Source organism: Pinus tabuliformis, chromosome X (assembly GCF_031772625.1).
Source record: "Pinus tabuliformis cultivar Carrire ecotype Pingquan chromosome X, CPIR1, whole genome shotgun sequence".
NCBI lineage: Eukaryota > Viridiplantae > Streptophyta > Pinopsida > Pinales > Pinaceae > Pinus > Pinus tabuliformis.
In genome coordinates, this window is record NC_142308.1 from 1,084,963,512 (window position 1) to 1,084,985,854 (window position 22,343).

Genomic DNA, 22,343 nt, shown 5'->3' on the forward strand with positions numbered 1-22,343 from the left:
AAGGAGTTCCTTAAAAGTACACCCAATAAACATCTATTCAAAATCCCTTTGGGATGGGGGAGAAAATATAATCATAAGGGAAGACATGTAATTGCATTTTGCAAATTTGATATGTTAATGTGATGTATTTGTCACAATCACAAAGCCTTATTTAAAAAAGGAACTAATATCCTCCCATGATGTATATTGTTTCCAATCACTCTACATCAATGATGTAGTATCATCTCACTTATAACTCTCTCATGTCATGGAAAATTTAGTGAATTAATTAAATGAAACTTATCAACCACAATTAACAAATTGGTAAGGGACTTTGCACGTACACTCAAGCAGTGTGATGGAAACATGTCAACAATATGAAATCCACACTAACAACATCTTTAACACCATGGTCGTGTGCACAAACTATATTATTATTCAGTGTCAATTGTGTGGTTTTTTAGTTAACACCTTCATGCCAACATGACATGAAAAGCATGGCCAATGGGATTTTGAATCTTAGCTTCAACTCGTGGTTAACTAAGGAAAGGAATGAGGAAGTGGGAATATAATAAAGGGTATTCATAGTTGTTAGCCCTTCATTTTATGAATTATTTTTGCTATCCTATTGAAAATTTTGATACAATTTTCTCAATAACTTCTCTCATATAGAAAAGATATATTTTTTTATGGGTTATAAGGTTACTTTTATATTTATTTTTTGTGTGCACATGATTTTCTTATATTATTAAATTGGAGAATTTGAATTACATAGGGAGGTTGAGATCCCAAAAAATAATGTTGGTTTAAGGATAAGACCGATCAATCAAAGAAGTGATTAGGATTTCAATTAGATTTTCCCTCTAATCGTACATAGGAGGATAGCTTGATACACTAGAGAACTTATACTTTTTTCAATGTTATTATTTATCTATTACTGCCAACACCTCATGTTGAAGTAGGATAAATCCCATTGCCCTATCATTATGACAGGTTTTCAATAAGAGAATAAGATAACTTATTTTTTCATTTTTAGTTGTTCTTATCTAAACCTTGGTTCCAATAGCACCCCTGATTAGGTCCCACTCAACAAGAGATCCGATAACACATATATGCATCTCTTTCTTATATTTCAATTCTATTTCATTGTTGATTATATAATTCTATGGTACGACTATTAATTCCTATAGTACACTAAGATAACTAGTTAATTCATGTTATTTCTAAAATTTATATATTTTTCTTCGTGTATCTGAATAAAACTTATGTTATTTATACTTCCTCCATTTAATTGCTACGATTTAGTTTATAACCCTTAGTACTTGAAGCATGTTTGGTAAGAAATATAATATTTCTAAAAGCTATAAGGATTGGATATCTAATAGCATCATTTAGTATCTTTGTCCCAACAATGCATTAACCTATTTCTATGGGAAATTTTAGGGGATAATATTTGCAGGTTGGCTAATTTTTCATGCTTTTCTCGAAAAAAACATTTGTCAATTTCCATTATTTTTAAGAAATTATTCGCCCAAACTTTAGAGTATCAAATTATTTTACCAAAAAAAAGGCAAAACTTGTATACACAATAATATAAATTATAATTAGAAATCAAAATAACTTTATAAAATTTTTGTCAAACATCTTACAATTTACATATTAGGTACTAATAACTTTTGCCAAGATTTCTAAAATTTAAGATAAAGTTTCATCCTTACAATTTTCCCTATCTATTTCTTTATTCCATCACAAATGAATTGATATATTTATCCACACTTGTACATTGTGAAGGGAGTTACAATGAATATCACAAGATTTATGGTATGTAGTATAGAGAAATGACTAGTTAAAGTCCAACATTCCACCTATGCAATTATTTAGAATTCTATTTAATTTCAAATTAAGATCTTTCTAGTTGCATACATATTGAATCACACCTCATAAGTTTCCACAAAACATAGGTTGACCTTTAAAGTGAGCTAAGATATTCAATATTCATTGTTGCATTATTATTCATTTTAAAATATATTAAAAAACAAAATATCATTTCATAACTAGTTTGCATGAATCAACCTAGAGACACATCTCGTAGATTTTTACCAAAAAATTGTAATCTAAAATTTGTAATCTAAGTGTGAACTAAACTCACTTGCCTTTACCTAAGAGTTTGGTTTAATAAATATAGATGAGATTCACAAAGAGACTAATAACATGTAACATATTCTTAAATCTTCTATAATCAATGTTTTCTTAACCTTATCTGAATACTCTCATATTAGTTTTGTCTCCCAACAATATAGGAGGTCTAAAACAAGGTATAAAGGAAGAAAAATATTGAAATATGATTAGAAACACCTAATTCTAAGATAAATATATCAAATACCAAAGTGATAATATTAAAAAATCACCCTTATCCTGATAGTATGGTGTCTTGTCTTTAATCATCCTATCCACACAATTCGATACACAATATAAAAAGTTGTGTTATTGAAGTACTTGATCCATGAGATCAATTGATTTTAATATATAGGAACTCTTTGGATGAAAAAAATTGCTATAAGTATTTCATGTATTTCTCTCCTTCTTAGGGTTTCCTCCCTTAGTGATCAAAATCTCCTTAGTGGATTCAATGCTTTCCCCATTTATGTGATCAATATCCCTTGATTTATACATGTTCTTATTTCTATCATCATGAATTATAGGTACATGGGTATTGAGTATCTTGATATCCCCCATGTTAATAATCTTATATTGTTAGTGAATGACTGAAACTATGAAGTCATCTATATAATGCATCTTCTAGATTTTTCCCATATAAATTCTAGTAGTGTGGGAAGAACAAACAAACCTAGAATACATAGGTCTTGAATTTGAAATACTGATATGATAAGTTTCTTCTATTTTCTATCAATGCCACATACCTTAAACTATTGAATTATAATATCAGATCGAGAGAAGAAGTATTGTATGTTTTTGATGTTTCATGGGCTCGAATATGTGAATTCATTTTCTAATTGATGTCCTCTCAAACCATCCATATTTCCAAATAACCCATATAACCTAGTTCATGTGTCATTTGGAGTTGTAAAAGAATAAATATGGAAGAGAAAAGCTATATAAATGTACATCCATGACGTCACATAATCCATGTCCATTTTGTTAAAGTACCTTGCCTTCACTAGAGATAAATTGATATTTCTTTAATATGCATATCGACTATAAATTTCCTTCATATTAGAAGAATTATGTTGGGCTTCCCCTCAAATAGTTAAATGGAGTAAGAATAACAATGATAACTAGTTGATACAGTATGTTTGGGTTGGTCAATTCTATATGACATACAATAATATCAGTACATTTTTCACAAAATCCTTAAATTATTTGATACATTATTGTATTTTAAGAATGAGAAGATCTAATTATGTAAAAAACAACTACATTAAAAATTGCATGAAAAAGAGTGAATAGAGAATAAAATAACACTCAAATAGACTAAGAGAATGAAAGACTAATTTGAATTTCCTGCCAATGGACTAGACAACTGCTTCTCTAGATTACAATTAAATAGAAAAATCCTAGAGAGAAGTAATGTGCAGTAGGTATGCTTCCTTGTGCATGCACAACTAATAGAAAAGGAACTCTTAGATCCAATTAACTAGCCCAAAAATGGAGTTTTATCGTCTAAAATAGAGATAGGGACAATAATAAGGTTGGATAAGGATAGGCTGAGCCATAAAGAAGTGATAATTATAACACACACATGAAACTATTAACCGAAGAACTCCTGAAATACTCAAAGAATAGAACTAAAAGTCAAAGTATAAGTATTCTTATGATAAGAGGATAAGAGTATAATGTTTTGGATGAGGAATGTCCCTAGAAATAGGAAGGAATTATACACATGTGAATAAATAGGTTATGGATAGGGAAGTGTGGAGTAATGGATAAGATATATTCATGTCACTACCTAGTCAATGCCTAATCACTACAGATGTCATCATACATGAAAATTAGAAATAGGCATATTATAAGTTGTAACTTCTAAAAATAGTAGGAGGTAATGCAGATGTACACCAACAAGTGAAGGAAATCTTCATAAAGAAATGCATGGATCATTGCAATTCTATAGAAACTAGAGATTAGTTTTTTAGAATGATACAGCGAGAGAGTGAATCCCTAGAGTATTATGAAGAAATATCTCAACTTAGTTAGAAGAGTACATATATTTGCATGATAGATCAGAAATACCCAAAACTTGTGCTTCTTAGAGGTGTGAGTGAAGAGTTAATTAAGGCTTTGAACTGGCTATGATTCATTAATAAAAAGTGTAAAGGACCAAAAATACATTCCTAACAAGATATTTGAAAATTATAAAATGAGGTGGTGAGGCCTCTTAGTAAGATCTCCATTATTATGAAAGGCTAGAGAAAGAGAAGACATACACAAAATAAAAGAATTATATTTTAGGAGAATTGAAAATTATGTTAGAATATACCACCCCTTCAATCCATTAAATATGCACTATTACACAATAAATAAATTAGGGAAATATGCATTAAGAAGCCTAATAGAAAGAAAAAACACCCCTTGTAGTTAATGTTATGGGGAAGCTTGCTAACCTGGTTTTACGAAAAGTCTTCACCCCCATGCATTTTGATCTAGGGAATCACGTATGTGTATATTGGAAAATTTTTGATATAGACTATTTTAGGAGACTCGTGAGCTACAATTACTGTAATTAACAAGGATACCTAGCTAATACTGAACTTAAGAGAATAGTTACGACATACAAATACTATCCTTCAACTTGAAAATAGATAAATTGTTACTCTAGAAGGAATTTTATAGGACATCATTATACCAATTAATTCTTGGGAGTAACCAAGACACTTCATTATTTTAAAAGTTGAATGTAGACTTAATGGGTATCCACTAATCCTAGGTAAACCGTGGATGGTAACAACCAATGCATTGATAAACTATAGTTCAACATATATGACCTACTAATCCCCATATAAACCCCATGTTAACCTTAAAGCCCCCTATTAATTAAGATATATTGGGTAAATACATTTCTATTTCTATATTATTATGTAGGCTAGTACCTTTAATGGTCCTATTATATTGTAATTATATCCATTGTCTCCTATATACATACGAAGGAGACCTAGTAATAGTATCATCGAATATTGTCTTGTACATTGTATTCATTGTAAAAGGAGGTTACCCCTTGATTTTTTTTGGTGTATGTTATATTATTTCGATGACTAGGCACACATGCGGGGGATGGTAGGCCCCCATGTTCATTGCACCAGGTGCAGTAGGGGTGTCATAGGGGGGTGGAAGCCCCCTTCTGTCAGGGGGTTTATAGGGGGGCGGTAGCCCCCAACATGGGGTTTAGCGTAGCGGATGAGATACTTTTTTAGCTATATATATGTGGAACCAAGGATGGGGGGCAGACCCAAAGATTGTGGGAGGACCTACCCACAGTTTTGTGCATGGATTTTGCACATGGTTTTACACATGATGGTTTTTTGCCTAATGTATTTTGTAGATTTAGTTAAGGGAACTATGGTTATGTTATAATCCAAGGTTAATATATTGGGGTTTATTAATTCTTTGACATGTATATATATGTATTGTAACATTGAAAGGAACATAATTAAATAATTAATCTGGTAGTCCCAGTATTTGAACTCAGGGAAAATCTATGAGTATTTATTTTATGTTCTCTTCATTGTATATTTTCTATTTTAAGAATTCATTTGGAGGTAATTGTTCTACACGGTTAAAATCTACAGTTGGTATCAGATTTGTTTCGGCTTCAAGGGAATGCCTTTATTGTTGAAGTGTTTTTCTAGGGTCTGTGGTAGACCCTGTTTAGTGGGAGATTTGTGAGTTCTATTCTTGCAGTGAAAGAAGATGGAAAGTTGTGGAAAGATAGAGAACAAGAAAATTATTGGTTAGAGTTTGGAGTTGTGGAAGCTCAAGATGGAGGATATTTTGGTGGATAATGATCAGTGGATCATGTTAGATCTGAGTACCAGACCAATGAAAATTCTTGCATAATACTTGGTGATGTTGGATTAGAAGGTAAAGACCACAATATGGTTGTGTATATCAAATTTAGTATTGTTGAATGTATCATGGGAAGCTACAAGGGAATTTCTACCAATATAAGTGTCCGGTGAACAAATTGCTCCTATGAAAAAATATATATAGCCTTAGAATGAAGGAAGGAGACTCGGTGACAAAGCATGTAAACACAATTAATAATGTGGTGAGAAAGTTGTTATCTATTGATATAAAAAATTTAGACAATGATAACTGCATAAGTTTTTTGTGTTCTCTACCATATTTGTGGGATAGTTTGGTTGTTGTAATAGGTAGAAATACAAATACCTTGAATTTTGATGAAATTGTCTCATCCTTGTTGTTAGAGGAGATGAGATGAGAAAATATGGAGAGCCAAAATGGAGATTCATTGTTTGTACGAAGACAGTCCTTGAGAAGAAACAAAAATAATTCCTCCAGTGGGAGATCTAAATCTAGAGGGAGATCCAAATATCCAGGAAAACCTGTAAATATATTTTAGAAATGTGGAAAGGAAGGGAACTAGAAAAAAATATTGTGTATCTAAAGCTCCTGAGAAATGAAAGGGATCAGAAATTTGGAGAGAAACAATGAAAATTGGAGAATACTGTCAAACACACCCTTCCTTTGTCAAACGCACCCTCATAGTGTCCAACACACCCTCCAACTTCATAGTTGAATCTGGGTCCCTTCCCAGTGTCAAAATTTTCTCCAATATAGCTCGTTGGAAATCCCTTCGTGTTTACTTTCCAAATATGCCTTCAGGTTTCAATTTGGAGGTCATTTTCCCTGTCAAAATTCCAATCCCACAAAACTGGTAAGGGCGCAGTGAGGAGGCCAAAAAAAGAGGTAGAAAGGTGATTTTTTAGTGGTTTTTGACCCTTTTAGCTGACTATTTTTCCCAAAAAAAGAGCACAACACGCTAGGTGTGGCGCGTTTGACAGGCAACTAGTAAAAGACACCGTCTTTCTTTCAAACGCTCCCTCCATCTTGCAGGGTGATTTTGACTACCTTCCTAGTGTTAAAATTGAGCCTAGAATAGCTCATTGGAACTATTTACCTATCTAGTTTCCAAATCTACCTTTAATTTCCAAGATGGACTTGATTAGACCCTCCGAAAGTTGATTCTCCCAAGACTGGTCAGAAAGTGCAGAATGAGGGTGCAAAAATGAAGCATGATCTTGCAAGAAACTTTTGGAGGTCTTCCTCAACTCCAAATGGAGCTCATTATTTCTCATTGGAAATATATTTCTTCCTTGTTATCATTTGACTCATAAAGTAAGTCATTTGGACGCTCCATATAGGAGAACAATTGATTTTCCCAAGGTTGCTCTAGAAGGGCAACAACCTTCTTGTAGAAACTTTATTTTTGACATTTCTCCAAAACCATGAAACTTGTGTAAGAAAAGAAGGATTTTTTTCATTATTTTCTTATGATTGACAAAAACCTCTCTGACTTTTGTAAAATTCATCTCTGCTTGTTTGGAAACGTACTTTGAAACAAAATTGGCCCTCTCTGTGGTAAATGATTTGTCTCTTGGAATGACTTCTTGAAAAATGATGGAGAAGTGATGTTTATGAGTTGGAATGACCTCATACTTGCTGAAACGACCTACCTTAGGCCTCCTTTGCTCATATGTCTTTGATTCTACAGCCAACCCTAGCTCTATGGGAGAGGAAATTAGGGTTTAGTGCTTGTGGAAAATAATGATTTGGATGTTGTTAACCCTTTGAAAATTTACCCTTTCACTTGAATATTTCCTTCAAAAAATTGATCTTTTGATGGTCTTTGAGAACTCTTTGAATTTGAGTTTCCTTTAATGAAGTTGGCATATAGGATTGAGTTGGCAACTTAGGAACATTACTTATTACATATATGAAAATAAAATTACATGATGAAATAATCATTTCTCTTTACAAATCATCCTCACATGATGACCCTAAAAAACCTAATGAGACCTTGAAGGATTGAATTTCAAGATGACATTACTGATGCGATGGCATGATGTCATTAACTTTATGGACAATGGATACTGAGCAAGGTTGAAATGAGCCAGCAAGGGGTAAATTTCTAAAAGGAGTAAAGGAAACCCTAATTCAACCTTCAGTGACCAAAATTTTGCATGAAAACCTAGTCAAATGATAAAAATTTCAGAATGGGACCCTAATAAGATATGAAGAGAGGATTTTTGATCACTCATGGTAGTATGAAAATACCGACACTAGCATCATGAAGAGCATATCAGGATTTTTTTTATAGACATTGTGGTAAACTATAATACACTCTTTTAATGGTCGATCAAGCATTTTTTATTAGATACATGAGGCAGGTAATATTTAGACGATAATATCTCGGTGCCTTTAAACAGATAGTTAAAAGTTATTTTGTTCACATCCTCTTCTTCTATCATTTTTATTTGCAGTGAAAGTTTTTGTGTATCTCCATGTTTAGATTTGACTTTGTATGACTCGAATGGTTTTGACATGAAATTTCCCTTTAAAAACCTAATTTTTGTGGTTTATTGATGAAACATTCTACCATTCAGTAGAAATAAAAAAAAATCTCTCTTTGTGATATTCCAATAATTTGTTGAGAGCCTATGACTTTATAAAACATATAAATGTGAAAGAGAAAAAGGGTCACTATAGAATCCCTGATTTTGTAGTATCCCTATCTTATTTCTATTTATATATTATAATGCCTTAATAACACTTTATTTCATATGCTTGATTGAATTATATATAATCCCTAACATCTACATGTGGTATAATTTGATGAAAAGTTATTACCTAATGAATTATAAACTATGTGATAATTTACGCATGACTTTTCTAGCATTTGGTTTCTTTTCCATATTTTGATATTTGTTATATCATTAAGTTATCATATAAGACTTGGTTTAAATATATTACTGACTAGACAACTCATTTATGATTATTGTGAGTTTATATTTATGTGTATGGTCATGTTCCTTTTGAAAGTTTCATATTTTCAATCATGAGAAATGATGGTTCTCATGCTAAGGGTTATTGCTTTGAGATTTATATTAGGTTTCATGGATGATTTGAAATTCTTGTCACAGATGCTAATCCTGATTTGCACTAATTTTCTCAAATCCACCACTCGCGGACACTCATATATGACAGCCATTAATGTCTCTATACCATACCTCCAAACTCTCAATGTTTGAGTTACCCCTTGGGGTTTCTAGGTTACCAACACCTTGTTTTTTCATTGTTGTTGTTCATATTTTTTACATTGCTATGTAAGTTAAGGTATGGTGACTGTCTCATTGTGCATTTTATCTCTACGTTTCATGCTAATTCCTAGTTGAAACCCTCTTGGATTCTAACCATGGAACCCCTTATCATGTTTAAATCCATTGGAGCTCACATAATAGAGGCATATGATGAGTATGTAGACTTGTTCCCCCAAGTCAGCCAGTGGGATTTACTTCAGTTGTTTCAGGGTTATAGTAAAGGAGTTTTCAAGGATTTTTCCTCTTCTTTCGATACGAAGAAAGATTGAGTGGGTTATCTAGAGATGGTTATAGATATTGATTTCATTGTAGAAACTACTCATATACCCTTTGAGAGAGATAAATGGTCTAAAATTTTTATAATGTGTGACATTCCATTGAAGAAACTTATCGTTAGTAAATATTGTGGATATCATGTGAAAGGTATGCCAATTTCCTCTTTGAAATCTAAATGTCGTAATTTAGTTCTTTTCTTGCATTAATACGCTACTTGTGAATGGTGACATAGTTTGGTTTTTATTTATCATAAAAGGTTGCTAATGGCATTTATCATCCATAAACTTAATTTTCCCTTTCATCTTTATAAAAGCATAACTAAAATTTCCTGAACATACCAGTCACATCACAAGAACAATGAAACATCACTCCTTCATCATAGTTTCATCTATATTCTATTTAGACACCATTTAGCATAAACGGGGGATGAATAGGATCATTTCCTAGATTGAAATGGTTTCAAAAAACCAAAACTACAAAAGTATTCCAATTCCTCATGTATTTGTCCACATACCCCTTCATTAGAGAGTCTTGTTCAGTCAAGATATCATCATCCATTATAGAATGATCATGTAGAATAATTTCATGAAGAAAAACTTGTGTTTCAAATGAAAATAACATTGAAACCCTCAAACCTACTCGTGCTCTTTTAAGTAGAAGCATGAACAAGAGTACCGTTTTCTATCATATGGAATTAAAATTAGAATTTAAGGATAAAAGAGAAGTGAAACCCTCTAGGGTAAGTCTTCGACCCAAAATTGCAACTAAAGAACATGTACATGTAAAATAAATGAATCAATATGAAAAAAACCCTCAATCTAAAGTTAATATTAAACAAATTAAGAGGAAAATTTCCCGAGCAAGGCGAAACAGACAATAGAATACTCCTAGAAATGATGAGTTTGTCCATATCGAGGCTCATCCTAAAACCTTGCCAAAATGAAATAGGCCATAGGTCCAAGATAATTTGGGATTTTTGTGTTGATGTCACTAGTTGTAATGACAGTCCTACAAGAAACATCCATTTGAATGAGGCTAAATTGAGAATATGTATTGGTACGAACAATAATTGCTCATTGTCTCATGTTTCGAAAAGTGTTTTCGTTAGCTTTTCCATGAAGATAATCAACTTAGAACTTCAGTTCAAGCTAAGGAAAGACACAAGGAACATAAATCTTCTAGTACTAAAAATAAATTTCAATCTAAAGATACACATATTATTATTAGGTCATCAATGGTGAAAGTAGTTATATCTTCTAATGTAGATGGATCTAATCGTGATAAGTAATGACTTTATTGTTATCTATGATCGGGAATTTTGAAGTTTTCAAGGGATGTATCTATTTTGATTTATTTTACTAAATTTAGGAAAGGGAAAATACATAATCCCTCATTTTGTAGCAACCCTATCTTCTTGTCCATATAAATGCCTAATATATGTCTTGTTGGTTGTACCAATTTCTCCATATTCACCAAATGATGACCTTAGATACCACAATGGAGGGTAACTAAGGTATAAAGGAGAATAAGTTTCTCACACTTTTAATTTAACTATTAATAATTATTAGGTGAATGGTAGAGATTTAACCTCCATGGAATATGCTAGAATAGTCATAGTAGTGTTCACATATCAAGGGTTAAGATATACCTCCAAGTTAATTATGTTGTTTTAAAAAATTGATGTCAAATTGTTTAATTAAAGAAAACATCATATCAACATATGCCATATTGGACATGCAATATTTATAAGCCATGGTATTGGCCCATAGTATTTTAAGAAGAGCTATTTACTTCAGTTAAGAATTTCCATGGTAAAGTGGGGATAAAATTTATAATAAATTTAGAATTTAGTTAAATTTTATGATTCTTTTTTATGTGGGTAATGTGATATTTAAAATGGGGTAAGTGTTTTGATGCTTAAAAATTGGTAAAAGTTCTTATTATGTGGCTTGTAGTCTTGTTGAGTTGTTTCTTGTTATATGGTACTAATGTGAAATAAAACATCAACCCATTGGTAATGACAATGTAACCTTTGATATGTTTTGTAGACATAACTTTATGTATAAATACAAATTTTTTCTTAAAATGACAATGAATCTAATCTATAGTGGACATGCCTAGCATGCAAATATAATTGTATATATCAAATACACAATCTATGGTATAGTGAAAAGTAATAATCTTTTAAATCCTATAGTGCTCTAGAATAAATTATAGTTGTTTGGAGAATAGTTTCATCAAAGGAATACATTCTTTTAACTATGAATTTTCTTTCTTGTCTTCTAGGATAAATTTTTAGCTGTTCAATATTTTATAAAAGCTAAAAAAAGATTAAGAAAATATATCTAAAATTACAAAAAAAAAAAAGACAAGGCAAAGCAAGAAGAAAAAACAATCAAAAATATTTTTACACTTCAAACCATACAAAGAAAGGTGTCAATGTTATTTTGAGAAGAAAACTCTATACTAAAAATATTTAAACGCAAAAATCCAATAACCAAAATAAGATAAATTATCTCACTCCCAATATGATTAAAAAAAAGAGGTAAACACATGAGTAATTCACTATAAAATGTATTTTCAAATATTGAAAACCTATAGCATTAGAGTAGCTTTCAAATATTTAAAATGTACTTAAATTATCAATATTAAAAAAAACAAATAACACATTTTTAATAGAAATTTACATACTAGCACAATTATATAAATTAAACGACTAGTAAATTTAATAATTATCATTCCATAATAAACATCAAAACATATACTTCATAATACATCTCATGTTGCTAAAATTTAAAAAATTATGAAATTAAATTTATTATTATTATTATTCTTATTATAAGTTAAACGTATATTCATTTTAGAAAGAATGGAATAAGATTTTTATTCATGATGATTTATATCCACTTTATTACCGAGTTTCATAATCTATAAATAGGGTATGTTACAATAAAATGGGCCAGAGCCATCGCTTCTCAATATCACATGCCAAAAAAACCATTACCCATGTTGGGTGTAGGAATTGCACTTGACAAACTCCTCAACACTTAATTGTCAACTCGAGGTTTCCGCAAACTTATAGATGAAGCACAGGAAATGATAGAAATGGTATGAACTTTTCCTATCTCTAATCCTACTTCTTAAAGGAAATGCTTTGCAGAATCAGAGAGAAATCAATCGGGAAGATAGTTGACACCTAAGAAACTCTAGTGCTATGATGTAAAAGACAATTTGGATGTAAATAAAGTAAAGAAGTTCCACACGACATAAACAATATTGAATGCTATGTTCATCTTCAGATGGATGACTAACAATTTGACAAGTGGACCCTTGCAAAATTCTGTCTTCCTTATGAACTTGCTTCCACACAAGCAACCTATCCTTGCACTATTACAATCTGCTTGTACTAGTGAAGGTACAGTGTCTCTGTGCAAAATTATATATGACCTTCCTTATTGAAGACTTATGTCTTAGTGGAGGTGCTCTAAGCAGAAGGGCTTAGAGCACTCTGTTTCTCTGACAAGGGACCAACCCTTGCACCGAAGCAGAGCTTCCTTCACCTAGCTTCCAAATTACTTTCGAAAAGACTGAAATATGTGTTGGAAAAGAATTGCAACTGTAAATGAAATTTTGAAGTAAATTATCTGTGAAAAAGGAAAAGCTTCAATTCATTAAACCTTGCAAAGGATATAAACTTCATGAAAAAAAAGCACTTTAAAAGAATCAAACAGTAGTCTAAGTGTTTTGCATGCGTTATCTAACTTTAGTAATCCATTCAAAGATGTTTTTTCTCTTTGCAAGTATAATATGTTTATGATGATTTTATGGAACTGCTTCTAGATCCTCTTAAAGATTCACTTTTAATATCAAAGACAATTACTAAATTTATGATTCATTTAATTGTGGAATAACTTGAAATAATATGCATAGAAGTGATTCACTATTCACTGCAAAAGAATGATTAAACCAAAGTGCAGGCAACACCATGCACTGGTGCATTAAAGGGTTCTCTGAACGATCCGATAAAAAATAAGTTAAAAAATTATTGAGAATAAAATAAATGCAAGGAAGATATCTCATAAAAAAGTAAACAAAGATTATTCTCAAACCATGGATTTGTTTCACACGCTAACTACAAAAGATATTTTAAATTAGAACTTGAAAGATAAAAATAAAAATTATAACATCACACAACTGAAAATGAAATATCCACACCTTCTTTCTGAATAGAAAAAGTGAGAAGCTTAAATGAGCTGGGTTGGCTGGGCCCTAGCCAACCAACTTATTCCACTTCTAAGGAATGAAAAAGATCAACACTTCAAAAGATACATCAAAGATAAACTAGACATTGTGTATGAAAATCATGGCAATTCTCTTGTATTACTTGATTCAAGAAATATACATGACAAAGGAGTCCAGCTCCAGAGCTAAGGAGATAACTTGATTACATAAACAAATTTACAATCAATGGTTCTCTACCAGCCTCCTCCTACCTATATCTATATTATATATATCCTTTTGGCTATAGCCGTTTCACTATGCATATTATTTCAAGTTATTCCACAATTAAATGAATCATAAATTTAGTAATTGTCTTTGATATTAAAAGTGAATCTTTAAGAGGATCTAGAAGCAGTTCCATAAAATCATCATAAACATATTATACTTGCAAAGAGAAAAAACATCTTTGAATGGATTACTAAAGTTAGATAACGCATGCAAAACACTTAGACTACTGTTTGATTCTTTTAAAGTGCTTTTTTTTCATGAAGTTTATATCCTTTGCAAGGTTTAATGAATTGAAGCTTTTCCTTTTTCACAGATAATTTACTTCAAAATTTCATTTACAGTTGCAATTCTTTTCCAACACATATTTCAGTCTTTTCGAAAGTAATTTGGAAGCTAGGTGAAGGAAGCTCTGCTTCGGTGCAAGGGCTGGTCCCTTGTCAGAGAAATGAAGTGCTCTAAGCCCTTCTGCTTAGAGCACCTCCACTAAGACATAAGTCTTCAATAAGGAAGGTCATATATAATTTTGCACAGAGACACTGTACCTTCACTAGTACAAGCAGATTGTAATATTGCAAGGATAGGTTGCTTGTGTGGAAGCAAGTTCATAAGGAAGACAGAATTTTGCAAGGGTCCACTTGTCAAATTGTTAGTCATCCATCTGAAGATGAACATAGCATTCAATATTGTTTATGTCGTGTGGAACTTCTTTACTTTATTTACATCCAAATTGTCTTTTACATCATAGCACTAGATTTTCTTAGGTGTCAACTATCTTCCCGATTGATTTCTCTCTGATTCTGCAAAGCATTTCCTTTAAGAAGTAGGATTAGAGATAGGAAAAGTTCATACCATTTCTATCATTTCCTGTGCTTCATCTATAAGTTTGCGGAACCCTCGAGTTGACAATTAAGTGTTGAAGAGTTTGTCAAGTGCAATTCCTACACCCAACATGGGTAATTGTTTTTTTGGCATGTGATATTGAGAAGCGATGGCTCTGGCCCATTTTATTGTAACATACCCTATTTATAGATTATGAAACTCGGTAATAAAGTGGATATAAATCATCATGAATAAAAATCTTATTCCATTCTTTCTAAAATGAATATACGTTTAACTTATAATAAGAATAATAATAATAATAAATTTAATTTCATAATTTTTTAAATTTTAGCAACATGAGATGTATTATGAAGTATATGTTTTGATGTTTATTATGGAATGATAATTATTAAATTTACTAGTCGTTTAATTTATATAATTGTGCTAGTATGTAAATTTCTATTAAAAATGTGTTATTTGTTTTTTTTAATATTGATAATTTAAGTACATTTTAAATATTTGAAAGCTACTCTAATGCTATAGGTTTTCAATATTTGAAAATACATTTTATAGTGAATTACTCATGTGTTTACCTCTTTTTTTAATCATATTGGGAGTGAGATAATTTATCTTATTTTGGTTATTGGATTTTTGCGTTTAAATATTTTTAGTATAGAGTTTTCTTCTCAAAATAACATTGACACCTTTCTTTGTATGGTTTGAAGTGTAAAAATATTTTTGATTGTTTTTTCTTCTTGCTTTGCCTTGTCTTTTTTTTTTTGTAATTTTAGATATATTTTCTTAATCTTTTTTTAGCTTTTATAAAATATTGAACAACTAAAATTTTATCCTAGAAGACAAGAAAGAAAATTCATAGTTAAAAGAATGTATTCCTTAGACGAAACTATTCTCCAAACAACTATAATTTATTCTAGAGCACTATACGATTTAAAAGATTATTACTTTTCACTATACCATAGATTGTGTATTTGATATATACAAATATATTTGCATGCTAGGCATGTCCACTATAGATTAGATTCATTGTCATTTTGAGAAAAAAATTGTACTTATACATAATGTTATGTATACAAAAAATATCAAAGTTTACATTGTCATTACCAATGGGTTGATGTTTTATTTCACATTAGTACCATATAATAAGAAACAAATCAACAAGAATACAAGCCACATAATAAGAACTTTTACCAATTTTTAAGCATCAAAACACTTACCCCATTATAAATATCACATTACCCACATAAAAAAGAATCATAAAATTTAACTAAATTATAAATTTATTATAAATTTTATCCCCACTTTACCATGGAAATTCTTAACTGAAGTAAATAGCTCTTCTTAAAATACTATGGACCAATACCATGGCTTATAAATATTTCATGTTCAATATGGCATATGTTGATATGATGTTTTCTTTAATTAAACAATTTGACATCAATTATTTAAAACAACATAATTAACTTGGAGGTATATCTTAACCCTTGATATGTGAACACTACTATGACTATTCTAGCATATTCCATGGAGGTTAAATCTCTACCATTCACCTAATAATTATTAATAATTAAATTAAAAGTGTGAGAAACTTATTCTCCTTTATACCTTAGTTACCCTCCATTGTGGTATCTAAGGTCATCATTTGGTGAATATGGAGGAATTGCTACAACCAACAAGACATATATTAGGCATTTATATGGAAAAGAAGATAGGGTTGCTACAAAATGAGGGATTATATATTTTCCGTTGCCTAAATTTAGTAAAATAAATGAAAATAGATACATCCCTTGAAAACTTCAAAATTCCCGATCATAGATAACAATACAGTCATTACTTATCACGATTAGATCCATCTACATTAGAAGATATAACTACTTTCACCATTGATGACCTAATAATAATATGTGTATCTTTAGACTGAGATTTATTTTTAGTACTAGAAGATTATTGTTCCTTGTGTCTTTCCTTAGCTTGAACTGAAGTTCTAAGTTGATTATATTCATGGACAAGCTAACAAAAACACTTTTCAAAACATGAGACAATGGGCAATTATTGTTCGTACCAATACATGTTCTCAATTTAGCCTCATTCAAATGGATGTTTCTTGTAGGATTGTCATTACAACTAGCGACATCAACACAAAAATCCCAAATTATCTTGGACCTATGGCCTATTTCATTTTGGCAAGGTTTTAGGATAAGCCTCGATATGGACAAACTCATCGTTTCTAGGAGTATTCTATTGTCTGTTTCGCCTCGCTCGGGAAATTTTCCTCTTAATTTGTTTAATATTAACTTTAGATTGAGGGTTTTGTTCATATTGATTCATTTATTTTACATGTACATGTTCTTTAGGTGCAATTTTGGGTCGAAGACTTAGCCTAGAGGGTTTCACTTCTCTTTTATCCTTAAATTCTAATTTTAATTCCATATGATAGAAAATGGTACTCTTGTTCATGCTTTTACTTAAAAGGGCATGAGTAGGTTTGAGGGTTTCAATGTTATTTTCATTTGAAACACAAGTTTTTCTTCATGAAATTATTCTACATGATCATTCTATAATGAATGATGATATGTTGACTGAGCAAGACTCTCTAATGAACGGGTATGTGGACAAATACATGAGGAATTGGAATACTTTTGTAGATTTGGTTTTTTGAAACCATTTCAATCTAGGAAATGATCCTATTCATCCCCCGTTTATGCTAAATGGTGTCTAACTAGAATATAGATGAAACTATGATGAAGGAGTGATGCTTCAGTATTCTTGCGATGTCACTGGTATGTTCAGGACATTTTAGTTATGCTTTTATAAAGATGAAAGGGAAAAATAATTTTATGGATGAGAAATGCCATTAGAAACCTTTTATGATAAATAAAAACCAAACTATGTCACCACTCACAAGTAGCATATTAATGCAAGAAAAGAACTAAATTACGACATTTACATTTCAAAGAGGAAATTGGCATACCTTTCACATGATATCCACAATCTTTACTAATGATAAGTTTCTTCAAGGGAATCTCATACATTATACAATTTTTAGACCATTTATCTCTCTCAAAGGGGATATGAGTAGTTTCTACAATGAAATCAATATCTATAACCATCTCTAGATAACCCACTCAATCTTTCTTCATATCAAAAGAAGAGGCAAAATCCTTGACAACTCCTTGACTATAACCCTGAAACAACTGAAGTAAATCCCACTAGCTCACTTGGTGGAACAAGTCTACATACTCATCATATGCCTCTATTATGTGAGCTCCAATGGATTTAAACATGATAAGGGGTTCCATGGTTAGAATCCAAGAGGGTTTCAACTAGGAATTAGCGTGAAACATAGAGATAAAATGCATAATGAGACAGTCACCAAATCCTAACTTACATAGCAATGTAAAAAATATGAACAACAACAATGAAACAACAAGGTGTTGGTAACCTAGAAACCCCAAGGGGTAACTCAAACATTGACAGTTGGGAGGTATGGTATAGATACATTAATGGCTGTCATATATGAGTGTTCGTGAGTGGTAGATTTGAGAAAATTAGTGAAAATCAGGATTAGCATCTCTGACAAGAATTTCAAATCACCCATGAAACCTAATATAAATCTCAAAGCAATAACCCTTAGCATGAGAACCTTCATTTCTCATGATTGAAAATATGAAACTTTCAAAAGGAACATGACCATACACATGAATATAAACTCACAATAATCATAAATGAGTTGTCTAGTCAGTAATATATTTAAACCAAGTCTTATATGATAATTTAATGATATAACAAATATCAAAATATGGAAAATAAACCAAATGTTAAAAAAGTCAAGCGTAAATTATCACATAGTTTATAATTCATTAGGTAATAACTTTTCACCAAATTATACCACATGTAGATGTTAGGGATTATATATAATTCAATCAAGCATATGAAATAAAGTGTTATTAAGGCATTATAATATACAAATAGAAATAAGATAGGGATACTACCGAATCAGGGATTCTATAGTGACCCTTTTTCTCTTTGACATTTATATGTTTTACAAAGTCATAGCCTCTCAGCAACTTACTGGAATATCACAAAGAGAGTTTTTTTTATTTCTACTGAATGGTAGAATGTTTCATCAATAAACCAAAAAAAGTAGGTTTTTAAAGGGAAATTTCATGTCAAAACCATTCGAGTCATACAAAGTCAAATCTAAACATGGAGATACACAAAAAATTTCACTGCAAATAAAAATTGTAGAAGAAGAGGATGTGAACAAAATAACTTTTAACTATCTGTTTAAAGGCACCGAGATATTATCGTCTAAATATTACCTGCCTCTATCTAATAAGAAATGCTTGATCGACCGTTTAAAGAGTGTATTAAAGTTTACCACAATGTCTATAAAACAAATCCTAAGATGCTCTTCATGATGCTAGTGTCAGTATTTTCATACTACCATGAGTGACCAAAAATCCTCTTTTCATATCTTATTAGGGTCCCATTCTGAAATTTTTATCATTCCACTAGGTTTTCATGCAAAATTTCGGTCACTGAAGGTTGAATTAGGGTTTTTTTTACTCCTTTTAGAAATTTACCCCTTGCTGGCTCATTTCAGCCTTGCTCAGTATCCATTTTCCATAAAGCTAATGACATCATGCCATCGCATCAGTAATGTCATCTCGAAACTCAATCCTTCAAGGTCTCACTAGGTTTTTTAGGGTCATCATGTGAGGATGATTTGTAAAGAGAAATGATTATTTCATCATGTAATTTTATGTTCATTATATGTAATAAGTAATGCTCCTATGTTGCCAACTCAATCCCTATATGCCAACTTCATTCAAGAAAACTCAAATTCAAAGAGTTCTCAAAGACCATCAAAATATCAATTTTTCGAAGGAAATATTCAAGTGAAAGGGTAAATTTTCAAAGGGTTAACAACGTCCAAATCATCATTTTCCACAAGCACTAAACCCTAATTTCCTCTCCCATAGAGCTAGGGTTGGCTGTAGAATCGAAGACATCTGAGCAAAGGAGGCCTAAGGTAGGTCGTTTCAGCAAGTATGAGGTCATTCCAACTCATAAACATCACTTCTCCATCATTTTTCAAGAAGTCATTCCAAGAGACAAATCATTTACCACACATAGGGCCAATTTTGTTTCAAAGTACGTTTCCAAACAAACAGAGATGAATTTTACAAAAGTCAGAGAGGTTTTTGTTAATCATAAGAAAATAATGAAAAAACTCCTTCTTTTCTTACACAAGTGTCATGGTTTTGGAGAAATGTCAAAAATAAAGTTTCTACAAGAAGGTTGTTGCCCTTCTGGAGCAACATTGGGAAAATCAATTGTTCTCCTAAATGGAGTGTCCAAATGACTTACTTTATGAGTCAAATGATAACAAGGAAGAAATACATTTCCAATGAGAAATAATGAGCTCCATTTCGAGTTGAGGAAGACCTCCAAAAGTTTCTTGCAAGATCACGCTTCATTTTTGCACCCTCATTCTGCACTTTCTGACCAGTCTTGGGAGAATCAACTTTTGGAGGGTCTAATCAAGTCCATCTTGGAAATTAAAGGTAGATTTGGAAACTAGATAGGAAAATAGTTCCAATGAGCTACTCTAGGCTAAATTTTAACACAAGGAAGGTAGTCAAAATCACCCTGCAATATGGAGGGAGTGTTTGACAGAAAGAGGGTGTATTTCACCAGTTTCCTGTCACACACGTCACACCTAGGGTGTTGTGCTCTTTTTTGGGTAAAAATAGTCAGCCAAAAGGGTCAAAAACCACTAAAAAATCACCTTTATACCTCTTTTTTTGGCCTCGTCACTGCGCCTTTACCAGTTTTGGGAAATTGCAATTTTGGCAGGGAAAATGACCTCCAAATTGAAACTTGAAGGCATATTTGGAAAGTAAACTCGAATGGATTTCCAACGAGCTATATTGGAGAAACTTTTGACACCAGGAAGGGACCAAGATGCAACTATGATGTTGGAGGGTGTGTTGGACACTAAGAAGGCGCGTTTGACAAAGGAAGGGTGCGTTTGACAATATTCTCTAATTTTCACTATTTCTCTCCAAATTTATTATCCCTTTCATTTCTCAGGAGCTTTAGATACACAATATTTTTTTCTAGTTCCCTTCCTTTCCACATTTCTAAAATATATTTATAGGTTTTCCTGGATATTTAGATCTCCCTCTAGATTTAGATCTCCCACTGGAGGAATTATTTTTGTTCCTTCTCAAGGACTGTATTTGTACAAACAATGCATCTCCATTCTAGCTCTCCATATTTTATCATCTCATCTCCTCTGACAACAAGGATGAGACAATTTCATCAAAATTCAAGGTAGTTGTATTTCTACCTATTACAACAACCAAACTATCCCATAAATCTGGTAGAGAACACAAAAAATTTATGCAGCTACATTGTCTAAATTTTTTATATCAATAGATAACAACTTTCTCACCACATTATTAAATGTGTTTACATGCTTTGTCATCGAGTCTCCTTCCTTCATTCTAAGGCTATATATATTTTTCCGTAGGATCAATTTGTTCAGCGGAGACTTATATTGGTAGAAATTCCCCTGTAGCTTCCCATGATACATTCAACAATACTAAATTTGATATACACGACCATATTGTGGTCTTCACCCTCTAATCCAACATCACCAAGTACTATGCAAGCATTTTCATTGGAATGGTACTCAGATCTAACATGATCCATTGTTCATTATCCACCAAAATATCCTCCATCTTGAGCTTCCACCACTCCAAACTCTAACCAATAAATTTCTTGTTCTATATCTTTCCACAACTTTCCATCCTCTTTCACTGCAAGAATCGAACTCACAAATCTCCTACTAAACAGGGTCTACCACAGTCCCTAGAAAAACACTTCAACAATAAAGGCATTCCCTTGAAGCTGAAACAAATCTGATACCAACTGTAGATTTTAACCGTGTACAACAATTACCAGCAAATGAATTCTTAAAATAGAAAATATACAATGAAGAGAACATAAAATAAGTACTCATAGATTTTCCCTGAGTTCAAATACGGGACTACCAGATTAATTATTTAATTATGTTCCTTTCAATGTTACAATACATATATATACATGTCAAAGAATTAATAAACCCCAATATATTAACCTTCGATTATAACATAACCATAGTTCCCTTAACTAAATCTACAAAATACATTAGGCAAAAAACCATCATGCGTAAAACCATGTGCAAAACCCATGCACAAAACCGTTGGTAGGTCCTCCCACAATCTTTGGGTCTTCCCCCCATCCTTGGTTCCACATATATATAGGTAAAAAAATATCTCATCCACTATGTTGAACCCCATGTTGGGGGGCTACTTCCCCCCTATAAACCCCCCGACA